This window comes from Psittacula echo (genome assembly GCF_963264785.1).
Source record: "Psittacula echo genome assembly, chromosome: Z".
Taxonomy (NCBI): Eukaryota; Metazoa; Chordata; class Aves; order Psittaciformes; family Psittacidae; genus Psittacula; species Psittacula echo.
This window is the reverse complement of record NC_137742.1, coordinates 64,466,527-64,492,139: the sequence shown is the minus strand read 5'-3', so window position 1 is coordinate 64,492,139 and position 25,613 is coordinate 64,466,527.

Below are 25,613 nucleotides of genomic sequence, written 5' to 3'. Positions count from 1 at the left end.
AAAATCACGAACTGCAGAAATATTGCTTTGATTTTTATTAGTGTTTAATGATATTTTGTATTACAAAATTTCCTTTGCTGAAGTTTTTTCTTAGGGAGATGAGAAAAATCTTTATTCAGATGATGTTCTATTGGTATTCAGACATTCTTATACCTTGAGTCTGTATTTTGCATTCATAGAGCTTGTTATTCCTTAGGGTTAAACATATTGCACTTATTTGAGCTTGGATGGTGATGGGAAACGTATCTTTTTTAAACATGTGAAATCCTATAAATTTAAAGGAAAAAAAAAACCCTATATAGCCTGGATGTTGGAATCTATTCCAAGGAAGACATATTTTAAACTGTGGAAGGTTCTTCTGATAAAAACCCAAAAGGCCTATAAGCACAGAAAGTGAGTGGTTAGAAAACCACAGTATGAATGCAAACAACACTAACCATGTTTTTTTGGTCATAGCCTTCTGTTCATCTGTCACTGTCTTAACACTGAAAACATTTGCATGTGAAACAGTGATGTGATTAGGTTTTCAAAAAGAAAAAAATAATTTGCTAATAATCCTAAGAAAATTTGTTCTTATGACATGCATGAGGTAGAAAATGAGAACATATTGTCAATGCATTTCAATATGTGTGTTTAAGATGGCTTTCTTTATACCTTAAGAAATTAATAAAGTGTCCTGGGTTCAGCTGTAGCAGTAGTTTTTCTCCTTCTTAGTAGCTGCTGCAGTGCCATGTTTTTGACTTTATTCTAGGAACAGTGCTGATAACACTGACGTGTTTAGTTGTTGCTAAGTAATGTCTACTCCAGTCAAGGACTTTTTCAGTCTCGTGCTCGACCACTGAGGAGGGGCATGGGAAGCCGGGAGGAAACAGAAATGGGACACCTGACCCAAACTAGCCAAAGAGGTATTCCATACCACTGAACCTCATGCCTAGTATATAAACTGGGGAGAGCTACCCAGAAGGCCCAGATCACTGGTCGGGTCAGGCAGGATATTGGTTGGCAGGTGGGGAGCAATTGTATTGCGTAGCACTCGTGTTTATTGTTTTCTTTTCCTTTTCCCATTTCATATAGCTTAAACTACAACGTAAAGAAAAATAAAATTATTTTCTTTTTAAAGTTGCATAAATGAAATTGATTCCTGTAGCTCAACTGTTTTAAATGAACAGAAACAATATTATTGCGAAGTTGGCTGACTTCTTGCTTTTCTATTTCTGCTTCTGTGACCATGGTCTTTGCTCAGGAGCCATATTATTCCAGTCCTGCAAAATGCTTTCTTTTCCTGACAGGGATGGGAGAAGACATAATGGATCAGAAACATGCCTATGTTTTGCTCTATTGCACATGTAAACATAAATGAAGTGCATGCACTGATTTCTAATTATACTGTGGGAACAGGAGAGTCATTATCTGCCTAAATGTAAGCTTCACTCAAGACCACAAATACCTATTTCAATTCAGTAAATTTGGCAGAGAAATGCATGCAGGGAAACTGAAATGTTTACCTATATCTTGAACACTAGTAGTGCTATTTGAGTACTTATCACTTAAACCAGAGTAAATTTTCATGGCATCTTCTCTTCCTCCTTCCATTAAGGTCAAAGGTATAGTTTTCATGGAACAGTGAGAAGAGGGACCACCAAAATCATAGACGAAGATCTCCACAGAGAAACTCCTTGTGACTTCCTAAGTCTGTTGTTTTTTGTGGGTTTTTTTTGGTTGTTTATTTTGGGTTGGATTGAGGTTTTTTTGTGTCACCAGCTCTTGCTTTAGTCTAGCGTCAGAATTTCAGCAGCTCTTGCAACATATGTCTGCTACTAATTGTTGCCTGGGGATTACCGTGACTTATCACACCCTGGCTGTCTTTTTTCCAACTTTAATGTGATTTCTCCAAAAAGAGCTTTTCTAGGCTGGGAGTCCACCATGAATTGCAGACTACAATTGATAGGAGAGAATTTTTTCCTTTCACCGGAAAAAGCAGTTTCTCTGGTTTATTTGAGAAAGCAGTTGCCCATCTCAAAGAATAAAGATCGGTCAGAAAAAGAAGACAACAGTTTCTTCTGAGACTGAGATAGTATAGATGTAAAAAAACATACAAAGCATGTGCCAGTAAACAACCACCTGAAAAATAATCTTGCATCAATTAGCTTCTGAATATACCAGATTAATGGGGAGCTATAATTCACAGAAGCTTTGTACACTTTGTAAATGTGGCTTACACAGTGTATGAAAGTTTGTGTTTTCTTGAAAGAAAACCAGCCCAAATAAAAAATATTGTCAGAAATTTTTGAGTCTTGCCAGGTGCATTCTGCTGCAACTTTGGTGTTCCACCTCATTTTGGGTACATTTTTCTCTATCTATCTTACATGTTATCTAGGTTATTTGTGTTATATTTTTCAGCGGTTAGGAGGCCAAACTGAAAGAGTAAACCTACCATTTTAAGAAGCAGGAGGAAAGCAATCATAGGTGTAAATGCTGACTATGATAATAATAAAAAAAGAAAGATTAATTCAATTAAATCCTTCCTTTACAACCTTCAAAGTAGTGAAACTGCTTTAATAGCATGAAATAAGAGGACAATTTTGATGGAAGAATTTTGATCTGGTTCCCATGTATTTTTTTCTTATTGCTCAAGATCCTGTAAAAAAAACCCTTATTTGTATCTGTTTGACCAAAGCTAGTTTTGTCACTCAGATTTAAAAGCTTAGGCTGAAAAACAGAATCTGGCAGGGAAATAATGATTAATGACAAATGATGCATTGCACTGCTATGAGGAAGTTTGATTTGACTGAATTATTTAATTAAAAATCTACATTTTAAGTGGATACATGAGAATTTTCCTCCTGAGTTTTTAAGAAGTGTATAGCTGCATGATTAAATAGAAAAAAAACCTTGACGGTCTAAACTCTTTAAATATAAAGTAAGTACATGGAAAAACGCATAGGGTAAGCTGTTGAATTAATTAGTAGCATGGCTAAGAATATGCTATAAAATAATAAAGCATTGTGCTACAATTAGACTACCATTACAATATGAAAGCAGTAATTCCTGTAGTCTTTAAATACTAAATTTCTTTTTCTTTCTGGCTTTTGAAATGGTATCCTTACTGACATTTTTGACATCCTTGGGCTACTAAGACTCATTGTGAGAGGACTCACCTAGACAGAAAGGCATTTGTTAGCTTCCTATAGCTGAAATCATGGCTGATTTTCTTCTGAATACTCCTTGTTCTCACCAGGAGTGGTTAACATTCCTGCAAACACACCAAGTAATGTTCATTATTTCTGCCAAGCACAAGCGCTGAAACTGTGCCTTTCTTCTATTTGCTCCTTTTTGCATAATGCAGAGGCTTAAAACAAGTTGGCGTACACAAACCTAAGCATTTTTTGAAAACTTGGCAAAATTATGTGATCATAAGAACCCGGATTGTGAAAAGCAAGTGTTTGTCAACGTTAAGTTTTGTTTCTGCCATGACTGGGAGTCTCAGAAGCAACATTAAGAATATCTACACAGGAACTCCATTCTAAGTCTTCAAAGAACTTTTTTCTGCCACATGAAACTTCCCAAGGTCATCTTGTCACTTGCTAACAATGACATGACAGTCTTTAAAGAAAGGCAGTATTCTCAGTACAGTAAAACTAGCTGGAAAGTCTTTGAACTTGAAATGTGCTATAAGAACAGGGAGTCCTCAGTGATATGAAGTCTTTCGAGCAGTAGGTAGAAAATGACATCTAAAAAAAAAATTGAAGTCTCTACAAGATAAATAATAACACGAAAATTGTTCAAGGACAAAGATTTGGACCTAGGTTTTCCCTGAGAGAAAAGTCAGTTTGACCTGCTTCCAATATCACAAAAATTATAGGTTCAGAGCTCTAACTCAACAATGATTAAAGTATTTAGGAGATAGAACCATACCCTTTTAAGATTAGACCTTGCAGTACTCCTGCTTGATATGGTAAGAGCAGTGGGGGACCAAAGATATGCCCATATTTGTCCACCCATATACTGAGTGTCTAAAATTGAAGCTTGATTTTCTATGAAGAGTGAGGAAGAGGAAAATCTGCCGACATAAACGGACAAGAAACACAGAGTCAAGAAATTTTTGAGCCATGTTTTCCCTGATGCATTTTCTGGAGTGATGTTCTTAAACAGCTTATCTGTCTGATTCTAAAAGTCACAGTCTGGTCCCCTTAAATATGTTTGATTTATATCAAAACAGAACAGATAATCTTTCCTGTTCAAGCCTACAGGGTATATGCCAATGCTTTATCCTACCAGAGCTTTGTAGAATTGTCTATGTTCATGTTGTTTTGTATTTCTTTTTCTTTCCTTGTTTGTCTTGCTCCATAGCCTCAAGGCTAGGAGGCTTTGTACTAGGAATATATCCACTCTATATTATTATGTAGATTATAGCCCATATTGTGCAACATCTTTTCTGGATTTAAAATGTTATGTGCTAAGTATTTAAGAATTGCAGAGCATAAATGGTTCAGTCTAGTACAGCAAATACTATTTCAGATTCTTCTGCTTTTTAGTGCAAAAAGAAAAGTTTTATCTCAGAAAAAGCATGCATTCAAAATTTTTTATCCTTCACTTTTTCTTTTTTTTTTTTTTTTAACTAAATAAAATGCTGTACCTCACAGTGATAATGGAAAATTTACATTCCTACTCAGTCTAGATTTTTTTTCATATTCATTGCAGGTGAAATTTGCTTTTGTGCAGAGAACTGGCACAAAATCGAAGTACTCCTTAAATGCTTCCTGAAAGCATGAGTGCTCTTGCATGGTTATGGCCTACTAGAATCTACTGTGCCTTTAGCTCATCACAGAAAACAATAGTGATCCTAATGCCTTTCTTGTCCCAGGGTTCATATCAGATCAGGACTGGAGGTAGAGGAGCCCATGCAGCTGCTGTGCAGTGTAATGCTTCAGTCAAAATCAGCGCTCAGCTGCTTCAGGCGCCCTGCAGATTTCAGCAGCTGTGGCAAAGGGATCAGCATCCCTCAAGGGCTCTTAAGACCTACTGTAGTGAAATATTTCAGGAGCATGTTGTCTTTTGGTATGTTGGATAAAAAATAAAGGGGAAAGGCAGGTGGGAAGGCTTTTCCAGAAAAAGTAGGTGTTGGAGAGCTACAAGGCGGCATGAGACAGACTGGCTAGAAGGAACAAGTGGTGACACTGTATGGAACAGGGGCACATCACATTTTCTTTGCCTTTCACAATACCATCTTTGAAAACAATGAATCCACCTGCTCAAGTCACTGACACAACAGAAACTCTCTAAGCTCATCTGTAATCTCTGGTTCACAGTAAAAACATAAATTGCTTTTGAACATCCCAAGGCATTATTGTTTTAAATAGTTGTTTGAACATACTTTGCTGGTTTTGTGCAATCCTCAGTTCTCATTTAAGCCTCAGATATACTAAGATTTTGTATTGATTTTGAAGGGCATTATGCAGCAAAAAAGAAATATGGTCGAAAACATGACTATACAGAATACCGACTTTATAAGAATTTTATTCTAAATAACGAAATGTGACATATTAACACCAACTAAATCAGGAAATCATGCAAAACTAAGGGTCTTCCTGAAAATCAGTGGGCAGATATCTATAATATCAGTCTTTCCGAGGCTCAATGACTTGGGTATAACGGTTCTTTCTTTAAAAGTATTCAGGATTTCAGGACAATGTTGCTTGTGTGATTATAAAGAGCTTAAACTCTTTAAAATAAACAGAAACAATGTTTCTGGAGACAGTAGGATCTAAAACATCAATCTATTCTGACTTTCTCTTCTCCATCCCATCACCTTTTTTTCTTTCTTAGCTATTTAATTTCATGAATGGCCCATCAGCTTTTCCCGAGGTTCAGCTAGTGCTATTGTTTTCTGTGAAAAAGTGGATGGCTCAGTGTTTTTCTGGGTACTCAGGAGAGCTTTAGCTACTAGCTTTCTCTTTTCTCCAATCGTTTTCCAGCCAACTGGAAAGAACAGTGAATCCATAATTGCTCTAAATACTTGTCTTAAAGGGACATGTGCTCCATTGATTTTAGATGGACAATATATTTGTGTACACTACAGATGCACAGACTGAAACATATGAAAAACCACCTTTCTGCAAATTCATATATGAAGTCAGTACACAATCTCCCCAAATTAAATATGCAAACCATGTTATAGTATTTGAGTAGTGAATTTATCACGTCTGCTGTTCTGGATGCATATTATCTTCCAGATGTTATGTTAGAATAAAGAGTCTCTATTCACCATATGTATTTTACTGAAAGAAGTTACTTCAGCTGTGGAACAGAAGGAACTCTTCTCGCACCAATGCTTCAGCTCCATCTGAAAGGCACTCTAAGTGTTCACCATGATAAGTGCCTGACACAGGAACAGGTAACCATTACATGTACCCTCTTTTCTCCTGTATAATATGTTCCACAACCATGTTTTACTTGCAAAGTATACATAGATAAAAGTTCTTTCAAAACCAGCTAATTTTGGCTGTTAGCAAAGTAATGCTGCATTTAACCCTGGGTTAAATTCAGTTTCAGGCGTGATTATTTTCTCCTTTTTCCATCCTGACCTCATTATCTTTTATTGTGGGAAGTCCTGCTTTAAACTTGGCTACCAGGACCAAGTAGTTTTAGCCTGATATGATATTAGTTGGTCAAATACTTAATTGTTATGCCTGCTTTTGTTTCCTAACCCTTCCTTGACCTTGTCTTACCTAAATGTTTTACTCCACTGGTGGCCTCAGAAAGCTACATGTCTGGAATTTCCTTTTCCCAGTCTGAGCAACACAGCTTGACTTAATATAAAAAAACTGTTGCACAGCAGTGCTCTTATCCAGTGGTTTATTCAGCTGCATGTCCACTGTGTCACCTGTAGACTTGTATCATTTCTTCCAGAATTATGCTGATTCCTGCTTCAGTTGGTGCAGACCAAAGAAAACCACACCATCGAAACAAAATATACTGGTCTCATGGAGGTTTTCACATTGGTTTTTGTTTTTTTAGATTAAACTTTGCAATTTACTCATAAAAAAAGGTTTTACTTGCAAACATTTAATTTCTTGGGTTTAGCAATGTAATTTTCTTGTATTACTCCTTAACGATACCAATTTCACTTTTGACTGGAACACAGTGTTGTTCTTACTGAATTTATCTTAGCAAGGATTATTAAACAAAAGATAAATTAGGAATTAATTTATTTCCCTTCTTTCTCCCAGCACCTCTTTCAGTATTTTTTTCCCTGCATATATCTCTCTTCTGGCAGCCAAAGAAATGTAGGATGATAAACCAGCACTCTGACCTGCTTAAGCCACTCTGTCCCTTTTGTTCTCCTTGTTTTGTGGTGTCCCACTTTTGCAGAAAAATTTCTGGAGCACATAAACCAAAACTGCCAAGCTGATTGTTATCTTTTTTGTCTGGCTGTTATGGGTGGCACTCAAAATCTTTATACATCATTCATAGTCACTGGAGAATATTGAAGTAGAGCTGTCTGGCTTTTCTGGCAGATTATTAAATTCCCTCACAGTAATTAAAAAATTAGAAGTGAAGGTTACTCTTGCAACTACAGCTTTAAGTACAAGTGTCAGGTTGTTAAATTTTTTTTCTGTCAAACACTCCTTTGTATTGCGTGAAACCATAACATCTACCTGAAATTTATAAGACTAACACACTGAAGTACACTCTGATTTTAAAATATAAATTATTAGACAAATATTTCTGCCTTTGTTCAGTCTTGCCCTGCCCTGACTTGTGTTTCTTTGCATTAAGGGTTCTTGACAAGAAGAAATAGGCTTTAATGGAAATTAGAACTGACTAGTGCTTTTTATTCTATTTCGTTGCCATAAGTGTACCTTCTGTTCTTTCTTTTGAAAACTTTCTGCCTACATAGCAAATTATTTAGTTTGTAAACAAAGAACTATATCATTATAATTAAATCATAATGTAATATTAGAGCTTAATGATCATATGCAAATCTCTAATACAAATAGCAATACCTTGCATTAAAAGCTACATAATTGATCTAAGAAACATGTTTTATTCTGCTTGCAAAGCCATATTAAAAAAAGATTACTTAATCCAAACAATGAGTTGTATTGAAATAGAAAAAATACATGAGGCAGGACTGCCAAATTATTTATCTTTCATTAAGGAAGAAAATAACACATAATTATCTATGTTGTATGAGCACATTTGCTGCAAGTTGGCATGGAATTGAGCAGTGATAATCATAAAATACGCAACTCACAACTAAGCTGAATCTAACTTGCTATTATTAAGTAAATGCTAGAAAAAGCAATACTGAACAAGCAGAATATTCACTAAATAGTACTACATTCTCCATAGCCAGAAAGGACTACTCATCATTTTGAAGCATAGAAACAAAATTATATGCTTGGAACTTAATCAGTGAGTGGTTATAATGTTTGTCTTTGTAGCTTTCCATAAACAAATAACAATTGAGCTTCTTTTTAAATTAGGGTTTGATGCTTTGAAATTAAGCAGGGGCTGTGATATTTTGTGTTTTTTATCCAGACATTTTGGAAAGGTTAAATAGTAAGTATAGAATGAAAATACGAGATCTGAATTTACATTTCAAAATCCCTTTGTTTTTTGTTCAGTAGCTGATATGTCTGAGCAGCACAGGGTGACATCCAGTATCAGTTCTGAGTTTACAAATCTGTAATCAAGAAAATAGCCATCTTATCCATTACCTATGACTGGTATAAGAGTTTCGTTTTCTTCAACGTTACCTTTTCATTGGCAGCTATAAATGCATATATAATGCTTGATGTGCTTTGGACTCTTTCAGTAAAAGAGCAATTAAAGGATTTTATACCATTTCAGTAAAAGCATACGTTGTAGCATATAATAATAGGATAAAAACCTCAGTATGGACACTTCACAGATCAGAATACTCGTACTATTAGATTAATATTTTAATATGTCTCTGTGTTTCAAAGGGAGATTGCATAAATTATTTAAATCTGTTGAGATATCAAGTAATAACTCGAAAAGCATTCACTATTATAATCCTAATAAAAATTATAGTAAGTGCTTCAGGGGCTCTGAACCAGAATACCAGAAATTTAGAACCAGTTAGTTAAATGATTCATTTAGATCAAAACCAAAGAAACTTTAAGATCTTAGAAGTTTGAGAAAGCTGTAAAATGTGTTAGTGGAATAAAATTTTTTGTACAGTTCAATGTTGCCTCTTTCTTACAATCAAACAGGGTTTTATATAGGTATCCTAGGGTGGAATTTTCTTGGCCTAATATTCTGTTTTTATTTTCTTCATTGAGCAGATCCTTACTGAGGTAATGCATTTTACCTGTGGCTTCTTTGATGATGATGAACACCTAAGATGAGCATGAAAGAAAATTCTGTATTTTTATTTGCTTGTTCTTCTTCTTGTTCTACTGTCATTTTATTAAATGTGTTTAATTTTATATTAGAGTTCATTGGGTCTTGCATGCATAAAAATCAGTTTGCTTGAACCAAATCCTTTCTTCAAGCAAAACCTGGCAAAAATGTTTTAAATATATTGTATTAACATTTATAATGCCATGCTAATACAGTAAATTTTAATTATAAACCAAAACCTACTTCATATTTTTGAAAGTTCTTTGTAATATGAAAAAATCCTCTCAATGTACTCTGCATAATACTGTCCATATAATTAATCACTTCTGAAAAACAGCCTGTATCTGTGATCAAGCCCAAAAGAATAATGACTGGGCTATCTCAAATGTATTTTTTGGTGTCAGTAGTCTTTTTAGAAGTGATGTTTCTTATGTTCTAGTTACTTCATATATGTATATTAGCACAGAATGGAATAAATAAGAAATGAATTTTTTAAAAATATTTTCGAAGTATATGAGTCATACTGCAAAATCTGGAAGCTTTCAAGAGCATGAACCACTCCTAACAATTTTACACAGCTGCAAGTATTCGTGTCAACACTCCTGCAGGCAGAAAGGATTAAAAAAGATGGTTTGTAGAGAGGAGACAACCCCTGGGGAAAACAAAGAAAAAGGTGATTTTACACTGCTTTATTATGACTCAGATGATTATATGATTCACCGTTATATTCCTTTGACAAACACAGCATGTACAATGAGGGTATGAGTAGCTTGTGGCACAGCAGCTATGGTCTGAGATGACTTTTCAAGGGGCTATGTGCAGGGTTGTTGGTGGTGCCTTATTGGTACAGTTCGTGTTTTGGATTCCCCTAAGTCTTTGTGTCCTGGATCTGGATTATTCTGCAAATGAAATTTGCAGACCAAACCCACATATCACTGATTATGCTGGTGATCAGTGCATACGCATGAAATATGTGAATCCATGTAATAATTTGCAGCCTAGCTTCACAGTGATTTCTCTGAAGTTAGCTGGCGAGGGTGCAATTAATAGTGAAATCGTATTCTTCACAGCAGAATTGTTTCTGCAGTGCTGCCAACTTTTGCTTGTATTAGGGAACACTTGAATTTGTCTAACACTGAATCATGCATATAGCTGAAGAATACCAACTTTGTTTTTATTTACTTTGAAATATTACTGAATTTCTATTGAATGCATAGAACAACACAAGTCTTTATTAGAAAATAAAAAGAAAATCTGTTAATCTTGACCTCTGGCTATAAATAGGGAACTTCAAAGGCAATTTTTTACTGGCAGTCTATAGTAAGAGCCGTGAGTAGCCTTAAATATTTTACTCCATCTGTCTTCCACGGGCCAGATTTAAGGCACATTTTCCTTACTCAGTTGCACTTACATGCAGCTTCTACAAGTTCTGCTGCTTTTTTTCTAACAGCTTTATTTAGCTTGCAGTATGAATGATCTTGTGTCTTGATCAGAAGACAAGCTGTATTAGTTTAGCTGTGTTGCTGTGAAAGGAAAGACAATCTACATACTGTTTATGAGGTGCTTTGCACAGCAGGTTTCTTAGAGAATGCATACCTGCAGATTTTAAAATCTTTTACAGGTATATCTACATGTGAATTAAGGGCACGGTATGGGAAAAAAAGGGGAAGAAGTTGAGAGACAAACAGAAATGTCACATTTACAAGGTAAGTCTCATATATATGTCCTCCTACAGAACACAGCAAAGTGAGATTGCTTTTAAAGTTACCGCTATTGAGGCTCAGTCCTAGTTCTCTTATTCTCATTTGAGGATTGTTTACTTCTGAGGATACAGTGGAGGACCTCTGATACAAAACAGAGAAACAGATTCTTTCATGTCAGTGCCTGACTCCAAACCCACCACTAAAACTTTCGTCCAGTACTTGCAGTAAACATATTAACTTGGGCTTGCACAAATAAACACAAAAAGTTCAAGGAAGTTCAGGTGGTTAATATGAACCATTTGGTGAAGTTCTTATCAAAACAAAGCTGAATAGTATCTTTCCAGCAAATGCTGACTAAAGTAGAATTTTATCTTTTTGTAAAGATAGGTGATGGGATGGATTGCTGACAGTCAGACATTAATCTGAAGCTCTATTTTTCGGATCAGAATTTTATGCCTATTATACCACAGCCAGGTTTTAACATGGTTTGTGTTATTTAATTTATGTAATTATATATATATATGCATATATACTTTCAACAACTTAATTAAGCTAAAGAATACTAAAAAAATAATGGTTATTATGGTTTTAAAGTCTGTCCTGGGAATTAGCCGCAGAATGGTGTTTTATTCCCCACATTAAACATAAACCATGGAGCCCTTTTCTGATTCAGCATATAGGCTGTTATAGATATGACCAACCAATCCAAATAGGGCCGTTTGCATTCTTTCAAGGAAAGATGCAGTGATGTGTGTGGCACTGGTAATTATTACACGATATAATTTCAATAGAGTGTCTGACCTTGAATTTGGAGTATCCCTTCTTCATGCAGCACATACTGGAGGAACAGACAAATTCTTCTGGCTTTAATTAGTTAAGTAGTCAACTTGTTTTGAATACGTCATTGAAATGAATGGAACAATTTAATCTTCCCCCACTACCACCTTCCATCTGCAACATCGCTTTACTCAAAAACACATTCTAGAAAGAGTAAATCCCACTGTATTTTTACTTCCTTTTCCTGTGATGAACAAAGTTGTGAAGCAGGACTACTTTCTTACTCTCACATGTCCTAAGTTCTAAACACTGTGCTAGACCCTTGAGGTACCATATTACTTATTTTTTATTATGAAAATGGAACATATACAGAAAATTATTACTACAACAGTAATGAGAATTAATAACTTTAAAAATATGTATTTTGAAAAATAAAAAAATGCATAAGCATAGTAAAGTAAAAAATAACACAATATCACTAGTTATTTCAGGAAATAATGACAGTACCTTTGCATTACTGCTAGAAAGGATCCTCTAGCAACACTGTAAACATGAGACTTCAGCAATATTGATTTCTTGCAATAAGGAAGAGTCACGCTCACACTCTTCCAGACTACTCTTTCACTGGAGTTGACGAAGAGCAAGCTGATGATGAAAAAATTGCTGATGATAGTTTCTAACAGTGTTTGGAAGATTGAGGATGCATACAGTAGACAAGGTGAGTACAGTATAGTACAAAGTAAGTTAAGTACACAACAGAATAAAACGTGAAAAATTAGGTTTGCTGATGTTATCTTTCTGTCTTTAACATGCAGTTTAAACAGTAGGACCTACTTGCCTGCCACAAATCTTTGCAAAGACCCACCTGGTTTTTCTGACTCAGAAGAGGGTAAATTAACCATTTACTAAGGTTTTGTCAGGATTGAGATACCACATTTCAACTTAACATTTTTCAAATGGAAATAAGTTCTGAAGACAAAGGTGTTTAGGGCAAGAATACAAATTCAATTTTATATACATGTCACTAAAGAAAAGTGTATCTACCAGAGGTGCAATATTCTTATAATTTTTTACAAGATCTGGCTAAGGCAGAAGAATGATTAAAAGCTGTACATTGTCCCTATTTGTGCTCACTGTGTGTCCCTGTGTCACAGCTTATTTGTTTACTGCAAGGGGAAAAGAAAATCTCTCCACAGACCAAGAGAACAAGATCCATTCTTCTTAGTGAATACCAAAGTAAAGACTTGCATTTTCAGTCAACCAAAATATACTATAATCTTGGAAATAGTTGTGCTAAAGTAATCAAGTCTGCACTCAAATATTTCATAGCATAAAATATATAGATGTAGACTATTTAAGTAATTTCTCTTCAATACTAATTTTGCTGAGAACTATATTAAATGACGGTATACTTAGCCAGTCAATGCTATCCTTATGTTTGCACTGCCTATATCTCCCTTCCTCAAACATACAAGTCCCACCTCGCTTTTATCACAAAATTATAATGTAATGCACTGTTAAAAATAAAACTTAATTCTCCCAAGTCACTGCAGAGTGAAAGTTCTCCATCCTTTTTCTGACACACTTCTGGGAAACATGTCTACTGAAGGAAGCACTCAAATATTTTAAAGGTTAACTCCCTGTTTAAATGTTATTGAAGATTTATGAACACTAACAATGTAACTAGACATATGCATGAATATTAATGTTGGAAGGAAACACCTTCTTTGTCTACAATCACAGTGACCAAAGTCAGGATGCTGATTCAGCAGACATGAGCTGAGATTTTGAAGCAACCTGTAAGTTAAGAATTGGAGGACTCTGTGGTCCATTAAGCAAGCGCTTCCTGAGTTTAAGATTACACATGTAAATCAACCTTTTGGGCCCCAAAATGTTGTGGATATGATAAGGAAGCTCTCCCCATGGGATATCCTAGGAACCATGGTGGATTCACTTTGCAGGGAAGTTATCTACAATTTTTTCCTTTACTTCTTTATGTTCTCCAGTCAGCTTCCCTCAGCCGGTGCTGAAGCCTCAGTCTGTTTTTTAATATGTTTGAGAACAACAAAATCTTACCAAAAGACCAGTTTAAAAGATGCTTTATAGTGAGTCTGACATCAAAAGCTTTCTAGGCTTAATGAAATACAAACATGAACTTTATGACATAGCTCTTGTAGATTTACACTCAAGTCATTACAAAATTGAAGAGGGGAATTTCTATAATTTCTCAGTAATATTTAGACTTTTCTTCTGTCACAAGACCATCACTGAACTAGGAAGGTGTCCTGTTGACACTAATATAGTCTGTCACTACTCTGGCTTTACAAAGACGTAGTTTGAGTCTGTTGTGATGCTGTTCATTTCCATTAAACTGAGATGAAAATTGGAAATGCACAAGGCTAACTAAGGATATCTATAAATGCTCATAATACTAACTTTTTCCACTTATATATTTTAACTTCTTCAGATGGCAACATTTCAAAATGCCAAGGAGGAAAATTTCCAAGCTTAATGATCTTTTGTTTCTTTAGCCTTGAGCGTGCAAGAATTCTAAAATTATACTCTTTTGTAGGTTTTCCTTTTTTTAAATGAAAAAGCCCAACCTTTTCAAAACCTCTCCCAATCATTTCCCTTCAAAATAAATAAAAGAACCACCACACACTTCTACTGTGACATGCCAGATTTCAATTTAATGTCATTCAAATGGATATAAGTGCTAAAGACAGAAGTGTTTAGAACAAGAATACAATTCAGCTTTCCTAAATACATTCCACTTCTGTCTATAAAACCTGGAACATGTCACTTATTACAGCCCTTGATTATTCAGAATTAAGTGCCACCTTCACGAGAAAGAGATTTCACTTCACCGAGAATAAACATTTAGGAAATTAGAGACTAATTTAGATCTTGGCCTACCATCCTGTTTATACATTTATTTAAACTGACATTACAGTAGAAGCACTCTTATTCTTAATCAAGCAGGGGTTTACTGTGACATTATTTCTGGCATTTGCTAATACTTCAGCCTTTGATGGAGTGCTAAAGATTTTTAACAGAAAAAAAACCCCACACAGAACATTTGGTACAGAATTTCCTAACAAAAGTGTTAACACAGCTTAGTTTGACAACTTCAAAACAATCGTAATATGCTCAGGAAGACCAAAAACTTTCACGGCTTCAATGCTTTCCTTGAAAGTTTATGCGTTATAGCTGATAGGCCAGAGACCTTCTCTGAATGTCCTTCAGGGTTTTTGTAGAAAAGTGCTGAATGCAGACCTAATGCCTAGTTTCTTTCCATTTGGGCAATGAAAACTGTGTATGAAGAAGTTTTGTTTGGTCTGACCTACATGATTTTCTTCAGTTGTAGCTAATTATCAAACTCCTAGGTTTGTTGGAAAGAAACATGGTTGGAAATTTGCTAGACTCTATAATAACTGGCATCTTGTTTCCTCCCTTTTCTGTGATCAGTTTTGCTTATGATTCATAATAAAGGAGAACTACAAAATTCCAGGAGGTATTTGAACTCAAAGCTTTAGGTAGCTCTTCTTCCTGAAATGTACTGCAGGTTAACATAATGTAGTGTTACTTAGTATTACACTGTGCAGACACAGCCCTGGTTTTCCTTACTCATAGTCTGATTTAGGCATAGACTAGTACATGTGCACGTGTGTGTAAGAGAATAGTCTGTGAAAAACTCCGCCAGAATTTCAAGTTGGTGTTATGATACTAACATAAGTGTAAGGCTTTCTAGAAACAGACTTTTACCACAAATGGACATTTTAACTGTTATTTTAACTCTCAGCTCAGATCTGTTTCTTTGCAGAGCCTAAGAATGATTGATAGAATATGATTCAGATTTCTCATGTCAGTTTAACTGTAAGTGTAGGATTATCATTGGCAAACGATTGGTGTCTCAGAAAAAAAAGTAGTGTGTATCCAGAGATCACTGAAGCCAATGAGAGTTGGGTTTTTTTTTCCTTTACAGAATGAACTTTCCTACTTTGTTCCAGGTTTACAGCACAAAAATAAGTTAACTTAGGTCAAAACCACATTGGTATTCTGATTTAACAGATACAAGTGAGCTCCTGAATGCTAGCATCTGACTGAAACGCTGGGTTGGCACAACTGTTTAAACACTGCATCTCCTTATAGAGTCTGAAATGACTAAGTGAACCAGGATTTTGGAGGACACCTATGTGAAAAATAAAGTGTACAGAAAAATTTGGAAAAATACACTGCTACTTGATGTTTCCTGTGATTCACATTTGTTAAATATCCTCCATCAGCGTTTCATCTTTAAAGCATCTTCATCTGAGTCATCACAGAGAAAAGTCTTTTCTTTTTGACTCTTTTGCATTCTGCAAGGCATTAAACTATTTTTTTTTTTTTGGGGGGGGGAAGATGAAGTTGAGTTATTAAGATATCTTTGAGCATTTCAAGGAACAGTGCTGAAAGCTGCAATGGCAGCTCAGTCAAACCTCTGATATTTGCTGTTATCTCCATGCATGTTTACAGCAGCTGACATATGAAAAAGCTTGGAAATAATTTGAGTTTCCAGGCTATGAAACAAGCCTATTTCGGATCTAAATCTGGCTGTCAAGTCACTTCATTGGGTTAATCCGGCACAAAATGAAAGCACACAAATGACAGAAACTTTTGGCAAGCCCCAAAAGATGGGCAGACATCTGCAAGGCGAGTGATTAGCTCAGTGGTGTCCTTTCAAAAAATCACCCAGGAACCCCTATCCCCACCCATACAGAAACGAGTCCTTTTTGTTCTTCAAACATTTATTTATAGGATTATAATGGGGAAATGAAGGAGAGAGGGCTTGGGACTTTGATGATAGCGAAAGTCTGTACAGTCCAAAGGTGGTAAAGGAGATAAGCATTATAGGATTAGAAGGGTATGACATATTTGTGTTTCAATTGAGGACACAATTTCAGCCTGAGATTTCCCTTTGGTTGTCAAAGTAGATTTAACTAATATATTCTACAAATAAACAAAACAAAACAAAACAAAACAAAACACAAAGGTGGGAGGTTTTTCACTGACATGTGATTGATTGCTTTTGGAAAACAAGAGGGAATCCTGTGGTACAGATTAATACCACTCCTCTGCAAATGCCTCATGGTCTCATGCCTTACACTGTTACTTTTACACAGTACATCTCATGCAAGGGTGCACAGAATACATACCAAGGAGATAAAAATATATTTGAAGTTTTGGCACTAGGATCTGTACAAAACTGCTTGCTATCAGCAAAATGTACTTTCCCTTCAATATCTTGTTTACTGTTCAAACAGAGTAGAGAAAGGAGAAGAGGAAGAGAAATGACGGATGAAAACATATGATAGGGTATAAAGAAGACCAGGAAGTTAAAAACATGAGGGCTGAAAAGTTCATCATAGTAACATTGCTTATTCTGAAAGATTAGTCTTTTATTTCATGGTGACTATGAATGGCTACATGAGTAGTCAATGGTCTGTGTTTCTTTAGAAGCAAAACAACATCCTACTGCTTCATGCTACACCTATTGCAGCAAGAAGTTGCTGAGCTAGAGCAGAGTTTGTGAAGAAAACTTGTCACTGTTTGACAAGGTTAATTATTGCACATAAGCTGTGAACAGGTTTGAAAGAAACGGGGCACACAAGAAATAACCTGTATTCTATGTCCTCTATTTTCAATGCCTGCTAGGAATGTAGGCACATATCATGGGCTGGAGCAATTGTTAATGGGTTCAGTGGACAGTATACACCGAGTGGGGCCTTATCTCACCCACCTTACTGCTGACTTAAGCTTGGCTAGTTGACCTTCAGTATGACAAACAGAGACAGCTCGAATCATAGAATCACAGAATGGTTTGGGTTGGAAGGAACCTTAGAGATCATCTAGATCCAACCCTGCTATGGGAAGGGATATCTTCCACTAGACCAGGCTGCTCAAAACCCCATACTACCTGGCCTTGAGCACTGCCAGGGGTGGGACAGCCATAGTTTTTCTGAGCAGCTTGTGCCAGGGCCTCACCACCCTCATAGTGAAGATTTTTTTTCCTAATATCTAATATAAATCTATGCTTTTCATCTTAAAGCTGTTCTTCCTTGTTCTATCACTAAATGCCAAGCTCTGGTTTTACGGCAGGTGCAAGTGTTTTTTGCTGCTTACATGATTTATGCTGTTAGCCACAAGAAAAAGGGAAACTGATTATTGGAAAGGGCTTAAAAAAAATAAAAAACCACCTTGTTTGTTTTACTCAGAATAATGGCAAGCCAATGTACAAATTATGGTTACTTAAAAATGAAAAGTAGAAGCAAACCCTTGTGTCTTACTCTGAGATAAAAAATTATGTTTTGTTCCACGCTGAACAGAATTTTTCACATTAATATTAAATTCTACAATTTTATTTTTTTTTTTTAGACTTTCAGTTTATGGGGATAGTGGGAAAAGAAATAGGCTTAGTAGATTTTCTTGATAAGTCACCAATCCTACCTAAAAAAATAGGTTCATTTTTACTTGTACAGATGTAGTCATCAAGGTGCATTATCTCAGTACACTGCTACAGAATTGGTTGCAGAACTTCCTTCATTCTCTGGTTTATGTGGCACACCATTTTCTTGCAAGGACGTAATGCAGCTTCAGATTCACTTGAAGATGGATTTCTAGCCATTGGATATACTACAGCTGAAACTATGATCAGTAAAAGAAAATAACAATGTGTCCATTGTTGGAGTGGTTACAGCACAAAACCATACTCAAAACATTAAATACAAATGAATATACCTCCTTGAGCACACTAGATAGAAATAATTGGACAAAAGTTATTTCAGGAAAGGTATGTTATTTTTTTATCAGCCCTTCCTTCAGATGTTTTTCCACTTGCTTTTCTTTGTTCTCTGTACAGTGTATCTCGCTCTTTCTGCCTCCTGTTATATTTCACTTGCTTTTACTGGGTGAAATCGAGTTGAGAAAGATAGGAGGATAAAATTAGTAATTTCACTTTTCATAAACATTGCTTTGTATCTTAGCAGGGGAGTCTCACTATTTTTTGAAGAATTTTTAAGCTCTGTTTAATATTTTCCTTTAGAGAAGAAATTGTGTGCACGAACTATTATGAACAAAGAGGAAAAATGCGTTTTGAATCACTATGTCCTGATTGTGAATTTCACTTTGCCTAGGAGTTTTCTGTATGCAGCCTTCATAAGCAGATTTAATAGTGGTTGTTTCAGATTTCTGTGCTTTTGTAGAGTGAAATAAAATATCTGGAATGGGAGCACTAATACATGGCTGACATTTTCTAAAATTTCTATGCTTATGTGTCAATCAAGATTACTAAAGTTTTTGAGAGTTTTATTATTAACATAGAGGCTGTCAGAATAAATATCAGGCAGGGCTATGAACATATAACTGAAAGTGAAATGGAGACAAGTAATGGCTGGATAAGTCTATAACAAAAAGTGAGCTGGCCGCATGTAAGACTGCAAAAGAAAAACTGAATTTCCATTTTAGAGTTTTAAAATAGAACATGCTTTACACTACATTTTTAATAGAAAGATTGATATTCTGTGTTATGGTCAGTGATGATATGAAAATCTATGTATTTGAAATTCTGCTTTCTATGACATTTCTTTGAAAACTTGTTAGCTAGTTTTGCAAATATTTCATATAATTACCTATGCAGTTCATGAACTTTAAACACCATAGAGTCAGCTTGCTTTTTTTGTCAAAACAACTGTTTGAGGGTGTGCTCTGAAACTCCTTTTTGCAAGAAATGGGGTTTAATAAATGCTAAGCTGATTACTTTTGGAACAGAAATGTACAAGTTACCCAGGCACTATTCTGTACTTAGCAAGAGAGTTACTCAGAGACCCTCATCTGTAAGCCAAGTTGACATGGGTAGCTCCATGTCAAAATTCAGTAACTAACTGACTATAGTGTGCTTTCAGTTCTCAACCTGAGACAGCATCAAGAAGCTGTGTGCAGCTTTGCATGTGAATAGGATAAATAAATTAGTGCACTAAGGCATACTTGTCATCTCTTGAAAGCTGTACTGTAAACAGAAGCATTTGTCAAGAAAGAACACATTTTTAAATGCTCTTAGAAGCTGCTGGACTGGAAAGGACTCACAGAGTAAGAGAATGGGAGCCTTGAAGGGTTATAGCACAAACAGGTGTCACTTTCTTATGTCTTCAAATTCACACTTCAGTAACCTTGTTTATTTGATAAGCTTGTGACCCAGATTCTGCCAGCAGCATTTTGCCCTGGTGCAAAGGATTCTTGTAAGGTCTCTGTTCTCTGGGAAGTCTTTCCTGGATACTTGCAGATGCAAAACTTTACCTGCTCCTGGATGCCAGAGCAAAATGCAGCAGTAAAATAACGGAGCCTAGAGAAATGAGTATGGTCTTAGGGTTTAAAAGGACTGAGTGCAATGTGCAATTTGTGCAGGGCCCTGCATCTGCTACTACATTTCAAAGTCTTATACCAGCTATATCAGGACTGAAGGAAAAGCAGTAATACATGCTATAGGGTACATTTAGAAAGTCCAGAGAATGCAGATTTATGCTTTGGATACCCTCTAATCCACTGGCATAGAGTCAAAGCACTAAGGATTTCTATCTACAAGGGTAAGAGGAGGGAAAAAAATTACTTAATTACTTCAGATTCACAGTGTAGTCATTTTATTAAATGTCTCTTCTGATAAGGAATATATAAGCAAGGCTGAAATCAGAGCATTCGTACTATGAGAGAAAAGACAGTTTAGATTTCATGATCCCTGCAGAGACGGAACAGTCAAAAGCCAGTTACTGTTGTTTCAATGCTATTGTTCTCTTCCCAGACCTCCACTAGATGAACTAAAGCCTGTTAGAGCACTTAAATTTACACTTACTGTCTCTGCTGCTTCAGGGCTGAATCCCTCTTCTGATACACTTTTGTCTTCTTTTACCAAGAGAAACTTGGTAAAGTTTCAGCTAGCAAAGATGTGACACATGTTTGCAAGACATAGAACAGGTGACAAAATGTTTTAAATTTTAATAATATTTTTCATTCTGCAAGCAAAAGTTTCTAAGTGAAACTAATAAGTTAATGGCAAGCTTTGTTTTTTTTTTTTTTTTTTATGGGGCAGAGAAAGAATTCCAATATATAAGTACAGAACATATGCAAAGATTTTTCTATTGATTTTAACTTACCTGTTCATGTGAAATATGATGTAATACCCTTAAACAGCAAACATGAAATGACTAATGTAAGAAATCTGGTTTAAAGAGGGCAAAACATAACATTTCAGATTTTCTTCTTACTGTATATCTGATTTGTATTGAAGTTATTCTGAAATAATATTTGCTGATGCCAGACAAGTGAACATCATTTTATAAAAATCTAATACTACGTAATGTCGGTTAATAAGATAGGAACATTGCACTGTGTTAGATTTTCTCCCAGGGAAAGTCACATCACATCTTATTAATGTCTAAGTGGATGCTGCAGAACTATTCAGCTGCACACTCTCTTCTATGCCTGGGCCTCACTTTTCCTCTCTTCTAAGCCTTGGCCTCACTTTTCCTCCCACAAATACTTTCCTTCAGACCAACCTGCTTGCATAATGTGTGCTATTTAGCACCAATTCAACCACCACAGCAAGAAATTAGAAGTTCATGTAATTCTCTGAATGCAGACTCCAAATAAAAGGGTCAGCCAGATTACACAATAGGGAACTGAGGCAACTACTTCAGAGGAAATCTGTCCTGGGCAGCAGGAAATCTTTACCTACCATCAATTTTGTGTTCTCTGTACATTATTAAGACTTCTTTATTATACTTAATGTCAATTAAACACCGTCCTTTTCCATCAAGACTATCTCATAGGAGACATTGAGGCCTGGATAGTACTCCCTGACAGAGCAAAGTGTTTGGTATTGACTAGCTATGTTCATTGCAGATAGATAGAAAAACCATTAAAAGTGTAAAAGGCAGTGTTTGCAAAGCTAACATCCGCATTCTATGTTATGGTAAAAGCCAGAGACCTCTTTTTACTTAGGAAGTTTCTAAACGTATGTACACAAACACAAAATATAGCAAGATCTTCTAAATTTCCTATTCAGGGGAAGACTAATTTTCAAGCTGGAATTTTGGATTAGTAGATTGATAGATTTCCTTGTGGATTTTACTTGATGTGGCAAAAGCATGAGCTGGCTATCTGATCTTTGCATTATCCAGTTGAGGGATGTGCTGGAAAAATACTGACATCTGTCCTGTGATCCTGGGTCTGGAGACACCATGGAGGAGGAAGCGAGTAGGGTGGTGTAGGTCATATCTGAACTCAGAAATCTAGACACAGTGCTGCATGTAAATGTGGGATACTGTATTAGCGGCTGCATTTTTTGTCATGTTCCTGTCCAGTGTTCTTTTTCTCTTTCCTCTCTATTCTGGCTGTGATGTCCATTATTTAAAGTTTTCTCTTTTTGCACACATACATGTATGAACAGGAAGGAGGTTTTCAACCCCAATGCATTTTCTATAGCACAGTGAATTTTGGAGTTGTCAGCATGGAAATGTTGTGCATACATGGTGACAATTCCCATGTCTAGGTTATTCGGAAAGATCTGCTTCATTTATTGCAAGTTTAGGATTTTAATCTTTTTAACATTAAAAAAGAAAAATCTGCTTTGACTGACTCCTTTTCTGTAAGAAGAAAGTCCTTCCCAGAGGAAATCTTGAATGCAGACTTTTCTGGAGAAATTTGTATCTCATAATGGCAAGATTCTCAAAATAAAGCCTTGTAACAGTGAGTCTGACAGGCCTTTAACTATAGCACAGCAGTGCTGCCAAAAGCAACTAAGACACGTTGCTGCTTTCCTGCGGCAGTAAAATTGATGCTTTAAATAAGTCTTACAACAGGATTTCTCTGCTAATTGCAGAAATAGATAACATGTGCCTTGAGCAGCCATTATTCATTTGACAGTAATTTTTCTTAAATAGTAAATGGCATTCTGTTTCAATAGCTCTCAAGTGCCTGATATTCCCATAAGAAATGTTAAATTCTTCCATTAAGGAAATCACTGGCTTGTGGATTGTGGCTTTTAGAACTGAAATTACCTGAGGTGGTCTGTGTTTGGCTTCTTTTAATCAGCGGGTTTCATGCACAGAGGCAAATAACAGAACTTGCTTTCAGAGCTTTTCTCACTCTTTTCAGAGAGTTTCATATCCTATTAGCCTGGACAAAGTGTTCCAAATATAGTAAGTAAAATCATCTGTGTTAATTTTTAAAAATGTGAAATTTGTCTAAGAAAGAAAGATGATACCTTGGTGAAAAATGAACATAAATGCTACTCTGCAGATGGGATGTCTTTTATTGAGTTGTTGGATCCAAAAAGTAGCAAGGCCAGCTACCTTAGTTTCCCAAAGCTTCTTTAGTGGTAGAACCCTGTGTGGTGTGGGGTGGTTCCTAAGCCCTCAAGAAGTTCGGGTTTTCTACTGTTGATTCCCAGGCCTTTGAGTTCTCATTGCCTGGGAGAGACCTGCCAGACTAAAGTGATACAGATAACATTTTACTTCCCCCATCCTTGCAACTCCTTTTGCGCCATCATTTGTGTGACTTGAGTTATTACTTCATATATGTTACGAATATGAATATTCTTAGAATTGAATAGAATATTGCGTTCACTGTAGATTGCTTGCTCAGCTCATGAGAGCTTGAGTTTCTAAGCAATTAAGTGAGCAGATACAACATTAAAAGGTTTAATGAGCATTAAAATTCAGCTAAGAGAGAAGCTCTTTAGATTTTGTCTCCCCAGTAAGAAAGAATACTTAATTTAAGAGATGCATAGAGCTGAGTACAAACTGTCACTGATTTTGTGAAATACTGAACTTCTATCAAGAGCATGAGATCCATGTAATAAAATTAATTAAGGATTAATCATAAATGACAGTTCAGCATATTAGGAAAGCGAAAACTAGCATAAGAAAGCAGTACAAGGGAATTTAAAGTTACATAAAAGAAAATGAATTTGAGACAGTAGCCACTGTCTCTTCATGAAAAAATGCTTTATTGGTTGATCTGTTGGCCAATTTAAAATATATGCTTATATTAACTCTTGAAGCATTGCTTAAGATGTCAAAGTGAAAACCTCTTACTTACAATAATTAATATCATTAACATGAAGAATGATCAAATTGTCTTCAATGCAGCTCTACAGAGAAATTTAAACAATTTAGAGTTGTGAGTAGTGAATACTGAAATGCTGCATTTCAGGACTTCTGGAGAAAATGTTATTAATTGGAAATGTAACCATAAGATTTCATGTGGCAGCATTCCTTGTCTCAAATCAAGACTAATTAAATTATGATTACTTACAAAAACAACAGGTGATTAAAAATAGATTAAACTTTTTTTGCTACATCAAATCAAATCAAAGCTTCATGTTGGACTGGCTCTAGCAATGTCAGTTAATCTTTAGCATTAGAAGTTTGAAAAACAAACCTGGTATGAAATCTCTGAAGCAGGCTTTATCCTAAAAGGAGAAAACTAGCTCTCTAAAGTGAATAACAATTTCTTTGCCGGGTCAAAGTTGTCAAGATAAAATGCTGCAAACTAATGAATATGGGAAGAAAGAAATATTTATACTTTAGATTTAGAAGAGTACAAGTTGCTAAACTCATTTTTATAGATCCATGCAAAGAAAATGAAGAGAAAGATTGTCGTGGTTTAAGCCCAGGCCGTAAATCAGAAGCACGAAGTCCACTTCCCCCCCCCCACCTTTCTTCCCTCCGCTTCTGGAGGGACGGGGAGGAGAATCAAAAGAATGCAGCTCCCACGGGTTGAGATAAGAACAGTTTAATAACTAAGGTATAACACAAATCACTACTGCTACCACTAATAGTAATAATGATAAAGGAAATAACAAGGAAGAGAATACAACCGCTCACCAACTGGTACCTCGCCCCCACCCCGCCGTGTTCCAGCCCTTCCGGGCCACTCTCAGTTCTACCTCCTGGGCATGACGTGCTGTGGTATGGAATACCTCTTTGGCTAGTTTGGGTCAGGTGTCCTGTCCCTGCTTCCTCCCGGCTTCTCCTCCTCCCTGGCAGAGCATGAGACTCACAAAGTCCTTGGTCAGGGTAAACATTCTGACCCACAACTGAAAACATCAGCTTTATCATATTATTCTCAGGTCGAAAGTCAAAACACAGCACTGCACCAGTAGAAAAAATGACTGCTACTGCTAAACCAGGACAAAGATAAAGGCAGGAAAACCTGAAGAAAAAAGACTACTATCGTATGCTCTAAAGCCTAAGCTTTCGTCTATCTGATGAAAAATTTAGAATATGTATCTCAGAAATCTTGACACAAGTAAGAAATTATGGTAAATTGTGTTTTAAAGCCTGACTTGGCAGATGGGTGCCTAGATGTGTCCTGCATCTGTTTAATCTGCTTTTTACAGCGACATGTGGCAACTGAACATACAATCCTCTTGCAAGGTGTCATACAACATAAGCAGAAGGATGGTCCTTGTCCTAGAAAGCTCATAACTGGAGCATAAAAGGCGAGATGCTCCAGGTTAAACATTCAAGTGTACTGTGCTGGACTGACAAAAAGATTAGTGCTGATTTGGTGTGAAGTTTTACAGTGTTGGCCACCACAATGTCTGTTGGAATCAAGTAATGAAAAACAAGAATAGTTAGTATGGAAAAGGTTAAAAACCTAGAGTTAGGTCTCTTTGGCAATACATCAAGGAAATATTTAAAATTAGCACAGCATATGCTGAATGGA